Raw genomic sequence first — 15755 nt, 5'->3', positions numbered from 1 at the left:
TATCATACCTAGGAACGGTAGCCGAGTTGTCGGAATCAACTGTGACTTCGGTAGATTTAGAATACAACCGTGTTGCTGGAGCACTCTCAGAGAGAGCGCCACACTGCTCAGCAATTTCTCCCTTGATCTCGCTTTTATCAGGAGATCGTCCAAGTATGGGATAATTGTGACTCCATGCTTGCGCAGGACCACCATCATTTCCGCCATTATCTTGGTGAAAATCCCCGGGGCCGTGGAGAGTCCAAACGGCAACGTCTGAAATTGGTAATGACAATCCTGTACAGCGAATCTCAGGTATTCCTGATGGGGGGCATATATGGGGACATGAAGGTACGCATCCTTTATGTCCAGAGACACCATAAACTCCCCCTCCTCCATGTTGGCTATTATCGCTCTGAGAGATTTGATAAAGCTAAATATTTATCTTATATAAAACCCTTTATGAGGTCTAAGAACACTGTACGCTATTTACGTATGGAGTACCGTAAGGGTACGCTCGTTGCGTAACGATCGCTTAGCCGTGGTCGAGACGCTCAAGCGTCACGTTCGCTCACGGCCGAGAGATCACAGGCAGACACGCTATTGGCTGCCGGCTAACGTAATGATTCGCTATAGCGTAGCGGACGCTCGGGACCACGAGGAGATCACCAGCGGCGCTGACGCTCACAATGTTAAACCTTTAAATCTAAACCATAAACAATGTAATATGCTGAAAAACCTTAGTGTAGAGATAGGGTGTAGGTGCAACACAGTGTAACCTTATTAACTTAAAAGCTGTTTGAGCGTCACCGACGCTCTGTGAATACTTAACACTATAAGAAATACACAGATACCGTGCTTAGGGTCCAACGCCTAATATATATATTATGAATGTTATACTTGCAAAAGAATGAATACAATAACAAGTCATACACTACAATATAACATAGACTACCTAACCAGATAACTACACAGGAAATACAATACAATACTATTACGTTTAGGAGAGTACGAGAGAAAGAAGAGAAGAGAGAGAGAGAGAGAAATGGCCCATAACATCAAGAAAGACAATATGATTGCGGAGAAAACTTACGCACAAAGGAAACGATCGCATGCGCCTCTGGACATCCAGCTCCCGATTTTCAGCAATGATAATCGTTGAAGAGTGAGAGCTGGATGTGATCGGCTTGTCTATTTATGCCCCACACACAATACAATTCAATGGTCCCTACAATCTCATTGTTCATTGGACACAGGAATTCCTCCTCGCATTATAACAAAAGGTCATAGGTTGATTCATACAGGTGGGCTGTGACTATTTCCAACAGCTCAGGTGGGAGGGAAACTGGGTTTCCCGCCGCATGGATAAGTAAGTGCAAATATAGTAAATGTTCATAAACTTCTTATGTCCATAACTATTCGCACGAGCGATTAATCTGCTTCAAACCAACACCGGAATATTGCTAATTAAATACTCTTCCGATGGGTACTAAACACCACTGTATTACTCCTGTCTGACCCTTCGTATCAAACAAAGGGGGATTTCTCTGTTCATGAACATTCTATATTAACCAAACTTTCAGAATCTATCAAAGGGACCATGATCTACAAAATACATTATATAGTGGAAATATGTAACGATTGAGTCGCACGCTACGAACACATGAACTCTACCGTAAATGCACATACCGCGCGCCCGCGGGTGCCCGCACAGTGAGTATGCGCACGCACGGGAGAGCGCACGCATGCGCAGCGCAGACCTGTGTGAGGTGCAAATATGGCAGTGTGCATAGAGATATTTTTCTGACTTTGACAGTCCACCCTTTGGCAGTCAACAATAACTGCCACTTCCTAAAACATTTCAAAACGAGAAAAATATATGTCAGGGGTTAATACATTTACATGGTTGGGTAGGGGAGGAGAGGAGAAGGTGGGAAAAGGGTATGACCTAGTGTGATAGCAGAAGCATGTGTGTATGAATCCGTGCTTGGGGGTCATGTATCATCGTGCCGTACGTGTTTTAAATCAAGCTTCGAGGTATTGCGAAGTATACATTTGAATTCCTTCTTATCCCGTGGTACGGGTCTGTGGATGGGCTGTCAAACTTTACCGAGCTCTTTTCGGATTTTGAACAAAATGGGGAGCACATTTTAGTTGATGATACATGAATGGGGGAATATGTGATTGCTGGTATCTGTGCCTGTATTCCCTATACTATGTGTGTAATTACCTGAAGGTTGTAGAGATGAAGAAAAGACATAATTACGGTAAATGCAGTGGTATTCTATGTCAGGTAAATGTACATTTGTCGGTTGAAGTCTTGTTCGGTGTCTGTTGAATGCAGTCTTCTTTGTGCTTTTGCCCATAAGGTGCGAGCAAAAGCTTTGTCAATGTCCATAGATTTACAAAAGTGTTGGGCTAGCGTAATTTTAAAATTTCTAGGGAAACCGGGGATCTATGGCAAAGTTCATCAAAAATCTGCGTATCAGGTTGTCAAAACTTCTTCTTTAATCCCATCTGTTGTCTGTATATCGGCTCATCAAATTCCTCGTCCAAGTGGGTCTTTTTACCTTGGAGGAAAACGGAAAAACAGGTGAAAGAAACGGACCGTAGAAATCGCATTTTCATCACATCATTGGGGGTCATTCCGAGTCGTTCGCTCTGTAATTTTCTTCGCATCGCAGCGTTTTTCTGCTTAGTACGCATGCGCAATGTTCGCACTGCGACTGCGCCAAGTATTTTTGCTATGAAGATAGTTTTTTTACTCACGGCTTTTTCTTCGCTCCGGTGATCGTAATGTGATTGACTGGAAATGGGTGTTACTGGGCGGAAACACGGCGTTTTATGGGCGTGTGGATAAAAACGCTACAGTTTCCGGAAAAAACGCGGGAGTGGCTGGAGAAACGGGGGAGTGTCTGGGCGAACGCTGGGTGTGTTTGTGACGTCAAACCAGGAACGACAAGCACTGAACTGATCGCAGATGCCGAGTAAGTCTGAAGCTACTCTGAAACTGCTAAGTAGTTTGTAATCGCAATATTGCGAATACATCGTTCGCAATTTTAAGAAGCTAAGATTCACTCCCAGTAGGCGGAGGCTTAGCGTGTGTAACTCTGCTAAAATCGCCTTGCGAGCGAACAACTCGGAATGAGGGCCATTGTTTCTACATTTGGGTCATAAATCAAATCCATTGGAATTACAATTTCCTCACTCCTTAAACTCATCACCCTGGTACTTCGTTTGCACTTCATTAAAGCCTGACCGCATCTAAATATCAAGCCAATCGTTATGATAACACCTAAGATACATAGGAGAAACTTCCCAACATCCATTATGACTCCTTGAGCCCATTCTCCTAAACCGGAGAACCAATTTCGCGGGTTCAACCATGACACCCAACCAGTCAGCTCATTACTCACAGCAGCAAGGGTGAGATTGTGTCTCCTGCGAAATTCCCACTTCAGTTGGAGAATATCGTCCATCTTTTGGTCTATGACCTCGACCGGGTCCTCGGTACTATTTGTAATATATGTGCAACATTTCACGCCGTACTGCGTTGCCAGTGTGACACAATATCCACCTGTTACTGCCGTGAGATAATTGAGAATCATTCTATGCTGAACCAGTTCTGTTTTATAAGCTTGAAGTTCTCTTCCAGTATACCTAAACGTGTCATCATACATTTCTGTGATATTGTCTAACAAATTTGCGAGCGCAGATATGTATCTATAATTCAACACTCCTCTGGCGGTGCGAGTGAAATCTAACGCGATTAGAACCTGAATCCCGGTGGATTCATGGATCATGTCAGAGGCCGGATGCTCTGTTCTTTCTATCAGGTGCCGTTTAACTACGTGCTCGTAATGGGTGTGAGTATAAGGAGCTTGGGCAACACGGTGTATATCTTTCATTTTGGCATGTGATACAGTCATTACTTCAGGCAGTACTTTTCCAATATAACACAATCCTTCAGAGTTTGGGGCAAGCCACTTGTACGCCTTCCTCCCGCATATGAAATATGCATCATCGGGGAGAACATATGGGACGGAGTAGGACATAACCATATTACACATCTTCCATGTGAAATCTCCTAACCCTAATTCTCCCATCTGTCTAGTACACGTATCAGCTTGTACGATATGTGCACAGTATCCTGGTGATACCTCTCCAACTCTCGTAATCCTGTTTCGTAGGGTATACCTATATCGGAAAGATTTTCCTCTACTGGCTATGTGGCGTACAAGCTCTGTATCTGTCGGCATTCTATCTGCTCTATATGAAAAGGTCATGGTTTGGTTACTCCATGACACTTCCCAATTTCCCGGCTTTCGGGGATTGGAAATGTTAAAACATATGAGGGATCTATCCACATGATATTGGTGGAGCTTCAAACTAGGAGGACTGGAGATATTAAACCTCCTGTCCACCGGCCTCCCACCACTTAGCTCAAGTACCTCCCCTATCGTTAAAGGAAATGGTACTAGTCCTGATTTGCTATGACCTTGAGGTACTTGAGAGCATACCCAACAATCTGTTTGATTTAACACACTACCCACTAAGGAGTGATAGTCACTCAAGGGATGCCGGTCCATGTGGATATTAAAACTGGATTGGCATTTCTTGATGCACCCATCCTCAACTACGTTGTCACAGACCCTACAGATACAGTTTTCTTCAGCTAACAATCCTTCACAATTCCTTCTATGGTCAATGCTATCGGATCGTTTTCTGATACTCGCCTTTGCTTGTTGATTATGTTGTTCTTGGGGAAACTACGCCTCCATCTCTGTCATCAGAACCCATTCCAGAACCTCTCTCGACCTCCATGGTACTCTCGCCGGAACAGACTGCTCTGGTCAACATCATGGTCAACAGGAAAATCCGGATCACAGTCTCTTGGGGCAAGTCCATCTTATAGGAGGAAACGAAGAAGAATGAGAAGGGGGAAAAATAATTTGAGGGAGGGGGAATGGGAAGTGGAGAAAAACAATAAAAGGGAACAGGGAATCGACAACTGCTTTTGATCTTGTGATTCTCAATGCTCAGGTGCCGCCTCAGTCCTCCTGGAACAGACACTCCAGTGATACAACTTCCTCTACCGTCTGTTCCTTATCACGGGACCTCTCTGGATCAGCAACCTTCTTACAATGGGACGAATGAACCCAAGTCTCTCTCTCGGCAACTTTCAATGCTGTAGTGCTAGTCAATAAGACTTGGTATGGTCCTTCCCATCTGTCAATAAGGCAACCTGAGCGTAGAAAATTCCGTATCATTACATAATCCCCAGGTTCAATGTCATGACCATTACTATCTGGTAAATCAGGAATCACCAACTTCAAATTATCATTTTGATTCCTTAGCTGTTTACTCATGTTAATCAAGTACTTTACAGTCACTTCATTGTTACACTTCAAATCATCCTGAGGGTTAATCATAACATGCGGTTGTCGACCAAACAAGATTTCAAAAGGGGACAGATTAAGAGGGGACCTGGGAGTGGTTCTGATGCTGTACAGTACAATGGGTAGAGCTTCTGGCCATGTCAATCCTGTCTCTGCCATAACTTTGCTCAGTTTATTTTTAATAGTGCTGTTCACTCTTTCTACCTTCGCACTCGCCTGTGGACGGTATGGAGTGTGCAGCTTGCTATCAATTCCCATCAACTTACACATTCCTTGAAAGACATCACCTGTAAAATGGGTACCCCTATCACTTTCAATTATTCTAGGGATACCATATCTACATACAAATTCCTGCACAATTTTCTTAGCAGTAAACATAGCGGTATTTGTGGCCGCAGGAAATGCTTCGACCCAATTTGAGAAAACATCTATACAAACAAGTACATATTTCAAATTTCGACAAGGGGGTAATTGAATGAAGTCAATCTGTATTACCTGGAAAGGGCCGCCTGCAGGTGGGATATGAGATGGTTCTGTTGGTATTGCTTTTCCGATGTTCTTTCTCAAACAGGTAAGGCATGACATTGCTCTCTTACCTGCATGAGATGAAAATCCTGGGGCGCACCAATATGCTTTTACCAACTTGCACATTCCCTCCTTGCCCAGATGAGTCAGCCCGTGAGCTGCCTCAGCTAAACATGGGAGATATGCTCTGGGGGCCACCGGTTTACCTTGTCCATCCGTCCAGAGTCCTGAGGACTCCTGGCCATATCCCTTTGCCTTCCAGACTGCCTTTTCCTGTGTGGAACACAAATTTTGCATTTCACACAACTTCTGTGTGTTGATGGTATTAAATACCATCAGTTGCGTGGTGTCTGTCTGTCTGGGGGTACCAGCTGCTAACTTAGCTGCTTCGTCTGCTCGGCTGTTACCAAGTGATACTGGGTCTTGGCTATATGTGTGTGCTTTACACTTGATAACAGCCACTCTGTCGGGTTCCTGTATCGCTGTTAGAAGCCTTTTGATGTGGGCTGCATGCGCTACCGGTGTACCAGCTGCCGTCATGAAATTTCTGAGGCGCCATAGGGCTCCGAAATCGTGGACTACCCCGAATGCGTATCTAGAGTCGGTGTAGATATTGGCTGATTTGCCCTTAGCCAATTCACATGCTCTGGTTAGGGCAACCAGTTCAGCAACCTGGGCTGAGTGAGGTGGGCCTAGCGGTTCCGCTTCTATGGTGCCTTGGTCATCTACGACTGCGTATCCAGTACACAAGTCTCCCGAGTCTGACTGTCTGTGACAACTACCATCCGTGTAGAAAGTTAGATCTACATCTTCCAGTGGATTGTCACTGATGTCAGGCCTTGCGGTAAAATTTTGGGTCAAATATTCCATACAATCATGTGTGTCTTCCTTTGTGTTAAATTCTCCTTCCCCACCACTCTCATCCTCCACCCTTTGTGCCTGTCCAGGCACACCTGGGAGATATGTTGCAGGATTTAATGCACTGCATCTCCTTATGGTGATGTTTACGGGGGCCATTAGTGCCAATTCCCATCTTGTAAACCGCGCTGATGAGACGTGCCTGGTTTGGGCAGAATTTAGCAAGGCTGACACTGCATGTGGTGTATGAATTGTGAGGTTGTGACCTAGCACTACATCTTCGCTTTTCGTTACTAGCAATGCTATCGCAGCAACGCTTCGCAAGCATGTGGGGAGGGATCGCGCTACCGTGTCTAGCTGAGCGCTGTAGTATGCTACCGGCCTGCTGGCATCACCGTGCTTTTGGGTTAAGACGCCTGCCGCGCAACCAGCACTTTCTGTTCCGTACAGCTCAAAGGGTTTCCCATAGTCTGGCATACCTAATGCTGGTGCCTGCGTTAGGCACTGTTTAAGTCTCTCAAATGCCATCTCGGACTCGTCTGTATGCGAAATCCGCTCAGGTTTGTTTGAGGAGACCATCTCCTGCAAAGGTAACGCTAGAATGGAAAACCCTGGGATCCAGTTACGGCAATACCCACACATTCCTAAAAATGTTCTGATCTGTTGCTGGGTTTGTGGCAGAGTCATGTCTCTAATTGCTTGAATTCTATCAGCGGTCAGGTGTCTCAGTCCTTGTGTTAGACAGTGTCCCAAATATTTTACCTTAGTTTGGCATAATTGCAACTTGTCTTTGGAAACCTTGTGTCCTGTGTCTGAAAGATGAAACAGGAGCTGTTTCGTATCCTTCAGGGATGCTTCCAATGAATCAGAACACAGTAGTAAATCATCCACGTACTGTATTAATACTGATCCACTCTCTGGTTGGAAAGACTGTAAACAATCATGCAAAGCCTGGGAAAAGATACTTGGACTGTCTATGAAACCTTGTGGTAATCGTGTCCATGTGTATTGGACTCCTCTGTATGTGAATGCAAACAAATATTGACTGTCAGGGTGCAGAGGTACCGAAAAGAAAGCGGAGCAGAGGTCAATAACAGTGAAAATTTTCGCAGTGGGAGGGATTTGCATAAGGATGACAGCTGGATTTGGCACTACGGGGAACTGACTCTCAACTATTTTGTTAATCCCCCTTAGATCCTGCACTAGCCGGTAACCCCTCCCCCCACTCTTTTTAACAGGGAAGATGGGACTATTGGCAGTGCTGGACGTTCTTACCAGAATGCCCTGTTGTAGCAAGCGCTCTATTACGGGATAAACTCCTAACTCCACCTCTGGCTTCAGAGGGTACTGTGGGATTTTTGGAGCTATCCTACCATCTTTTACTTGTACAACTACCGGAGCTACGTTTGCCATTAATCCAGTGTCCTGTCCATCTTTAGTCCAAAGTGACTCTGGTATCTGGGATGTCATTTCCTCTACTTGGGATGGAGTCCTATTTGTCATAATGGTATGTGACATTAATTTTGACGGGGAGTCTAACATGTCTCGCACTTCCTGAGCGTGATTCTCAGGTATGTCCAAGAATACACCTTCAGGAGTACAATAAATGACGCACCCCATTTTGCACAATAAGTCTCTTCCCAGGAGATTAGTCGGTGCCGATGCAGCTAGCAAAAAGGAATGCTTGGTATGTAACGGCCCTACTGTAATCTCGGCTGGTTTGCTAACAGGGTAGTGCTGGACTACTCCCGTTACCCCTATGGCTGGAATTGTCTTACCAGTGGTTCTCATGCCCACTGTCGAATTTATCACTGATTTGGCCGCCCCTGTGTCTACAAGAAAGTTTAACGATTTACCAGCTACATTGATTGCAATTTCTGGTTCACTTCCAAGATTTGCAATCAATTTTACTGGCTGCAGATTACAGGTATGGCCACACCCCTATTGGGTATGGTGACCTCCCTGAATCCCGCTGGCAGTAACTACTTGTGAAGGGGTTAAATGGGAACTACCAGTGGCTTGCCAGTCTCTGTTCGGGGGGTATCTTTTTGTTTCCCCTGTATGTGGCTCATAACTCCGTCTCTGCGGACCCTGCTCCCAATGTCGTGTGTCGTGTCGTTGTCTAGGGGGTTGATATGAGTTTTGTGAATTTTTCACTCTACAGTCTCGTGCCATGTGTCCCTGTCTATGACATGAAAAACAAGTTACCACATTTGACTTACCCACAGAGTTTGGTGATTTATACAAAGGCTGCCTTGTGGTCAGGGCCTGTATACTTACGGCCATTAACTTATCACCTTGTGACTCCCTGTGTCGGGTGATATTCCGGTCGTGATCAATAGCAGCCTCTCTCAAAGTAGCCACCGACAGACCTCGCCAACATGGTTGCGTGGTCTGTACTCTTGTCTTTAATGTCTCTTTTAACCCATCCATTAGTACAGATACTGCTACTTCTCGATGGTTTATGTTTGTTTTAATGTCCTCTATACCTGTGTACTTTGCCATTTCTAGTAATGCCCTGTGAAAATATTCTGCAGCAGTTTCTGACTCTTTCTGTCTAATGGAGAAAATCTTGTTCCACTTAACTACCGCTGGGAAATACTCTTTTAACTGTAAACTTATTCTTTTTACGTTATCTTTGTTGTACACATCTGTAAGAGGTACATCCTGATCTAATCCACAGTCAGCCAAAAATTGAGCTGCGTCGACATTTGAGGGTAAACATGCCCTCAGCAATACCTGCCAGTCTTTGTTATTGGGCTCTAAAGTGTTCCCTAGGTCTCTGATGTATTTCTGGCTGGCAACTAAGTCTTTCCTAGGGTCAGGGAACTCAGACACTATGGTTCTTAGTTCCATTCTGGAAAATGGGCTGTACATGGCAATGTTCCTAACAGGTGTGATTCCTGTCGTGTCAGTTTTCCCATTTGGCACTGCTATTACCCTAACAGGATTAAGTTTACTAACATCACTCTGTGTAGGTTCTACAGCCTGTGGTGAAATGGTTTCAGCATAGTGTATGGTGCCGTACTTACCTGTAGATACGACCTCACCTATCCCTCCGCTAGGGGCTTTTGTTACTAATCTCGTGGGTGGAGCCGTGCCTACTGTTGTCTCTGCTATGGTGGCTGCTAGAGAGAGCGCCAATATTGTTGCCGATTCGTCTTCTTGATCACACTCCTGGGGAAAGTTCAAAACAGGGTACAACTTGCACGGGTTAATACTTGCATTAGTTAACTTATTAACATTTACACAGTTGCTAAGTGTTTGTTTGTTACACCCTAATGCGTCATTCTCCGCAACCAATTTCTCTCCTGATATGTATGGTGGCGGCGGGGCTGTCGCTATCAATTTCTTGATAGGATTAGATCCCGCCGCCAGAGCCAATCCTCTCTGTATTTCACCCTCCTGTTGCCATAACTGCAAATAATCATAATGTTGGATTCGTCTCTTTGTTGATTTAATGAGACATATCCTCCTCCTTAAATTTTGCAACACTTCTGATCTAAAGCTACCTACTCTTGGGAATTTCTCCCCGTCATGCACTGTCATTCTCTCCCATTCATCACATAAAACCTCTGTATGTGAGCCATATTTTTCACACATTACGTACCTTGCCGACCCGACTGGTCGGTTTACTGAATCAACCCGAACCGAGGTTGATCGCCCCCTTCCTGAACAATTGGCCCCCATAACTTGCAGGCGTTGCTTTCACCACCTCTGACTTTATTTCAGGGTCTTCAGCGAACCCTTACAAAAACCAAAATGTTCACGATAGGCTGACGGTGGCGGTTTACTGAGTACCCCACTCACTCGCCCACGCCGACCAATACGACCCACACACTGCCTTAGTGCTGGCGTACTCGACCCAGGGCCCCTATGAACCTCTATTTACTGGAACATGCGAGGGATATCCGCAGAACACTTACTCTTTCCAGTAACTATTGGTTGTTGGACAATTCCTGAGTGACCAGCGAACTTCCCTTCAGAAAATAAAAAATTACACAAATCACATCAGAGTGTACAAATAGTTTTATGACCGGGATCGTACACAAATGGTACTGGTCAGATTTAACTAATGTACACAATTACGTGCGGTACAATCGTTCAGCACATAAGCAACTAATCTTATGTACTGAGCGACCAGTGGAATCGAAAATTTCGGCTGCGAATTCCTTCAGCCAGAGCTTTATTGGCCTATATGGGTTTTGCACCAACCCCCTGGGTTGTGTCCTTTTTTTCTTTTATGGCAGACTTCTTAGTCTGCTGTACCTGGACCTCCCGGTCTGTAGTATGACCTCCTGGTCTACTATTCTCTACTGCTCAAATTTTATGTTTAACCAGAGATGCCTCCCTAGCCACCATGCACGTCACTTACATGTATGTACCTCTGCGAGAACTCGACTTCTTGTGGTTCAACCTGTAAAATTGTATAAACTTATATATACAAAACACTCACTCACCACACGTACACTTTTGCTTCTATTTCTATTTCTGTGCAGAAATTTTCTTTAGACCAGATGTGTTGTGAATTTGGAGAAGGATCTGTTAATCTAAATTTCGGAATTAAAATAGATTTGCGCTATTTATCGCCTGATGCGCTACTTATCGCCTGTTGCGCTATTTAAAAATCAACACGGTCGTGTGACTTGAGTTACGTGGGCGTACCCAGACGCTCCGTAGCGTAATTTACGCTGCGTGCGTCGGCCTTGGCGTACGCGAGTCTCAGCCCTTTGTTAGAGACACGTGTACACAAAACCAATGTCCACCGCAACACAACTAACACTTTTTATCAATGTAGATGATCCTCGATCGTCTACCGCGCAACACACCAATCTCTCCTTTTACCTTAGGTAGAGTTGCATGTGGGTTTTACACTTTAACTATGAAATAGCGACAAATCTCTCTTAGCACGTTTTATCAATTATAAAATGGCAAACAGGAGAGTGATATATGAAAATACACGAATGAAAAAGAAATGCAGATATGTGCGTGTGTACGCAAGACAGAAATAAACAGTTTTAAAAGACACTAGCGTGTTGTTCTTACCTCCGGTTCCGGATTCCTTCAGCACCCTTTACTAAGCGAAGCAGACGCTTATCCAAACAGCACTATGAGGAATATGACCTCCCGCCCTTTGCTGCTGGATAATGTCTGCTGAAATTACCTAGCAGAGATATGTGAAGGACAGGACGAGCCGCCAATTGATAAAGCTAAATATTTATCTTATATAAAACCCTTTATGAGGTCTAAGAACACTGTACGCTATTTACGTATGGAGTACCGTAAGGGTACGCTCGTTGCGTAACGATCGCTTAGCCGTGGTCGAGACGCTCAAGCGTCACGTTCGCTCACGGCCGAGAGATCACAGGCAGACACGCTATTGGCTGCCGGCTAACGTAATGATTCGCTATAGCGTAGCGGACGCTCGGGACCACGAGGAGATCACCAGCGGCGCTGACGCTCACAATGTTAAACCTTTAAATCTAAACCATAAACAATGTAATATGCTGAAAAACCTTAGTGTAGAGATAGGGTGTAGGTGCAACACAGTGTAACCTTATTAACTTAAAAGCTGTTTGAGCGTCACCGACGCTCTGTGAATACTTAACACTATAAGAAATACACAGATACCGTGCTTAGGGTCCAACGCCTAATATATATATTATGAATGTTATACTTGCAAAAGAATTAATACAATAACAAGTCATACACTACAATATAACATAGACTACCTAACCAGATAACTACACAGGAAATACAATACAATACTATTACGTTTAGGAGAGTACGAGAGAAAGAAGAGAAGAGAGAGAGAGAGAGAAATGGCCCATAACATCAAGAAAGACAATATGATTGCGGAGAAAACTTACGCACAAAGGAAACTATCGCATGCGCCTCTGGACATCCAGCTCCCGATTTTCAGCAATGATAACCGTTGAAGAGTGAGAGCTGGATGTGATCGGCTTGTCTATTTATGCCCCACACACAATACAATTCAATGGTCCCTACAATCTCATTGTTCATTGGACACAGGAATTCCTCCTCGCATTATAACAAAAGGTCATAGGTTGATTCATACAGGTGGGCTGTGACTATTTCCAACAGCTCAGGTGGGAGGGAAACTGGGTTTCCCGCCGCATGGATAAGTAAGTGCAAATATAGTAAATGTTCATAAACTTCTTATGTCCATAACTATTCGCACGAGCGATTAATCTGCTTCAAACCAACACCGGAATATTGCTAATTAAATACTCTTCCGATGGGTACTAAACACCACTGTATTACTCCTGTCTGACCCTTCATATCAAACAAAGGGGGATTTCTCTGTTCATGAACATTCTATATTAACCAAACTTTCAGAATCTATCAAAGGGACCATGATCTACAAAATACATTATATAGTGGAAATATGTAACGATTGAGTCGCACGCTACGAACACATGAACTCTACCGTAAATGCACATACCGCGCGCCCGCGGGTGCCCGCACAGCGAGTATGCGCACGCACGGGAGAGCGCACGCATGCGCAGCGCAGACCTGTGTGAGGTGCAAATATGGCAGTGTGCATAGAGATATTTTTCTGACTTTGACAGATTCCATTTTGAATTTGAATCTTTTTATGTACAGGTTCAGGGATTTCAGATCCAAAATAGGTCTGACCGAACCGTCCGGTTTCGGGACCACAAATAGGGTTGAGTAGTAACCTCTCCCCTGCTGGTGCAGGGGAACATTGATTATCACTTGCTGTATACACAGCGTTTGAATTGCAGCTAACACTACATCCCTTTCCGATGTGGAAGCTGGTAGGGCCGATTTGAAAAATCGGCGCGGGGGCACCTCCTCGAATTCCAATTTGTAACCCTGGGAAACTATTTCCAACACCCAGGTGTTCAGGTCCGAACTCACCCAGGCCTGACTGAAAAGTCGAAGACGTGCCCCCACCGGTGCGGACTCCCTTAGGGGAGCCCCAGCGTCATGCTGTGGGTTTTGGAGCAGCCGGGGAGGACTTTTGTTCCTGGGCAACTGCCGAAGCAGGTGCTCTCATGCCTCTGCCCTTACCTCTGGCGAGGAAAGAGGATCCCCGACCTCTTTTGGACTTGTGCGACCGAAAGGACTGCATCTGATAGGGTGTTACTTTCTTTTGCTGTTGGGGAATATATGGTAAAAAATTTGATTTACCTGCTGTAGCTGTGGAAACCAGGTCCGTCAGCCCATCCCCAAACAATACATCCCCCTTATAGGGTAGTACTTCCATATGTTTCTTGGAATCCGCATCACCCGTCCATTGGCGAGTCCATAAGGATCTTCTCGCTGAGATAGACATGGCATTGGCCCTAGAAGCTAGCAATCCAATGTCCCTTTGAGCATCCCTCATAAATAAGACTGCGTCTTTTATATGGGCTAGAGTTAGGAATATAGTATCCTTATCCATAGTATCAAATTGATCTGTCAGCTCATCTGTCCAAGCTGCAATTGCGCTACACACCCATGCCGACGCAATCGTCGGTCTTAGCACAGCACCCGTACGAGAATAAATACCCTTTAAGGTAGTTTCTTGCCTGCGATCTGCAGGGTCCTTAAGGGCCGTTGTGTCAGGAGACGGTAGGGCCTTGTCCACAGTGGGGGGTGATTCCCAAATCTCCCTGTCCTGCTTAGGGAAAGGGTATGCCATAGAAATTCTTTTGGGGATCTGCGGTCTCTTATCCGGAGTCTCCCAAGCTTTTCCAAAGAATTAATTTAATTCATGAGATGTGGGAAAGTTAATAATCTGTTTCTTTTCCTTAAACATGTGTCGGGGACCGAGGGTTCATCCACAATATGCAACACATCCCTTATTTCCACAATCATACACTGAATGGTTTTAGTCACCCTAGGGTTCAATTTTACTTCGTCATAGTCGACACTGGAATCAGAATCCGTGTCGGTAGTAGTGTCTTGTGTTAAGGGACGCTTTTGAGACCCCGACGGGCCCTGTGAGTCGGTCCAATCTGAGGATTGACCCCCTGATGTCCCCCCTAAATCAGCCTTATCAAGCCTTTTATGTAAAGATGCCACACTTGCATTCAACATATGCCACATGTCCATCCAATCTGGAGTCGGCACAACCGACGGGGACACACCACTAATTTGCTCCACCTCCTCCTTGGAGAAGCCTTCCGCCTCAGACATGTCGACACACACGTACCGACACCCCACACACACAGGGATTAACCTATAAGGGGACAATACCCCAACCAGGTCCTTAAGGAGAGACAGAGAAAGAGTATGCCAGCACACACCAGCGCTTAAAAACACTGGAAAAAATATGTCCAGATAGCGCTTTTTTTATATATATTATGCCAATTCCCACTCACTGCGTCACTAATGTGCCCCCCTCTTCTTTTTTCCAGCCTGTGATGTTCAGCAGGGGAGAGACCAGGGAGCCAGCGTTTTCCTCATGCAGCTTCTGTGGAGAAAATGGCGCTGGTTAGTGCTGAGGATCAAGCCCCGCCCACCCGACGGCGGGCTTCGGTCCCAGTGATTTTTCAATAAAATGGCGGGGGATCATAAATTTACTGCCTCCGCAGTCTAATCCAACTGTATTTGTGCCAAAATGTGAGGTTTATTGCTGCCCAGGGCGCCCCCCCCCCCCCCCGTGCCCTGCACCCTTCAGTGCTGCTCTGTGTGTGTGTGTGAGTGGGAGCAATGGCGCGCAGCGGTAAGATCTGATGTCTTCTGCCGCCTAAGATGTCTTCTGCCTTCTCTATCCGGCTTCTATCTTCGGCATCTGTGAGGAGGACGGCGGAGAGGCTCCGGGACGAGCCCCAGGTGAGACTTGTGTTCCGACTCCCTCTGGAGCTAATGGTGTCCAGTAGCCTTAGAAGCAGTGCCCAACTTGACAAGCCAGCTCTGCTTCTCTCTCCTCGGTCCCACGATGCAGGGAGCCTGTTGCCAACAGGACTCCCTGAAAATAAAAAACCTAACAAAATTCTTTTTCCACAGAAAACTCTGGAG

The 15755-nt window shown here is 45.3% G+C and overlaps 1 long non-coding RNA gene across 2 annotated transcripts in view; it reads left to right on the top strand.

Moving 5' to 3' along the window:
• Nucleotides 1-15251, top strand: part of LOC134929117 (uncharacterized) — a 43391-nt gene extending 28140 nt beyond the window's left edge. For both annotated transcript variants that reach the window (XR_010178296.1, XR_010178295.1), the window contains exon 3: nt 15152-15251. This is a non-coding gene — a long non-coding RNA (uncharacterized LOC134929117). The remainder of the gene's footprint in view (nt 1-15151) is intronic.
• The last annotated feature ends 504 nt before the right edge of the window (nt 15252-15755 follow it).

This window comes from Pseudophryne corroboree, chromosome 5 (genome assembly GCF_028390025.1).
Source record: "Pseudophryne corroboree isolate aPseCor3 chromosome 5, aPseCor3.hap2, whole genome shotgun sequence".
Classification (NCBI taxonomy): domain Eukaryota; kingdom Metazoa; phylum Chordata; class Amphibia; order Anura; family Myobatrachidae; genus Pseudophryne; species Pseudophryne corroboree.
This window is presented reverse-complemented; position numbering and strand designations above follow the sequence as displayed.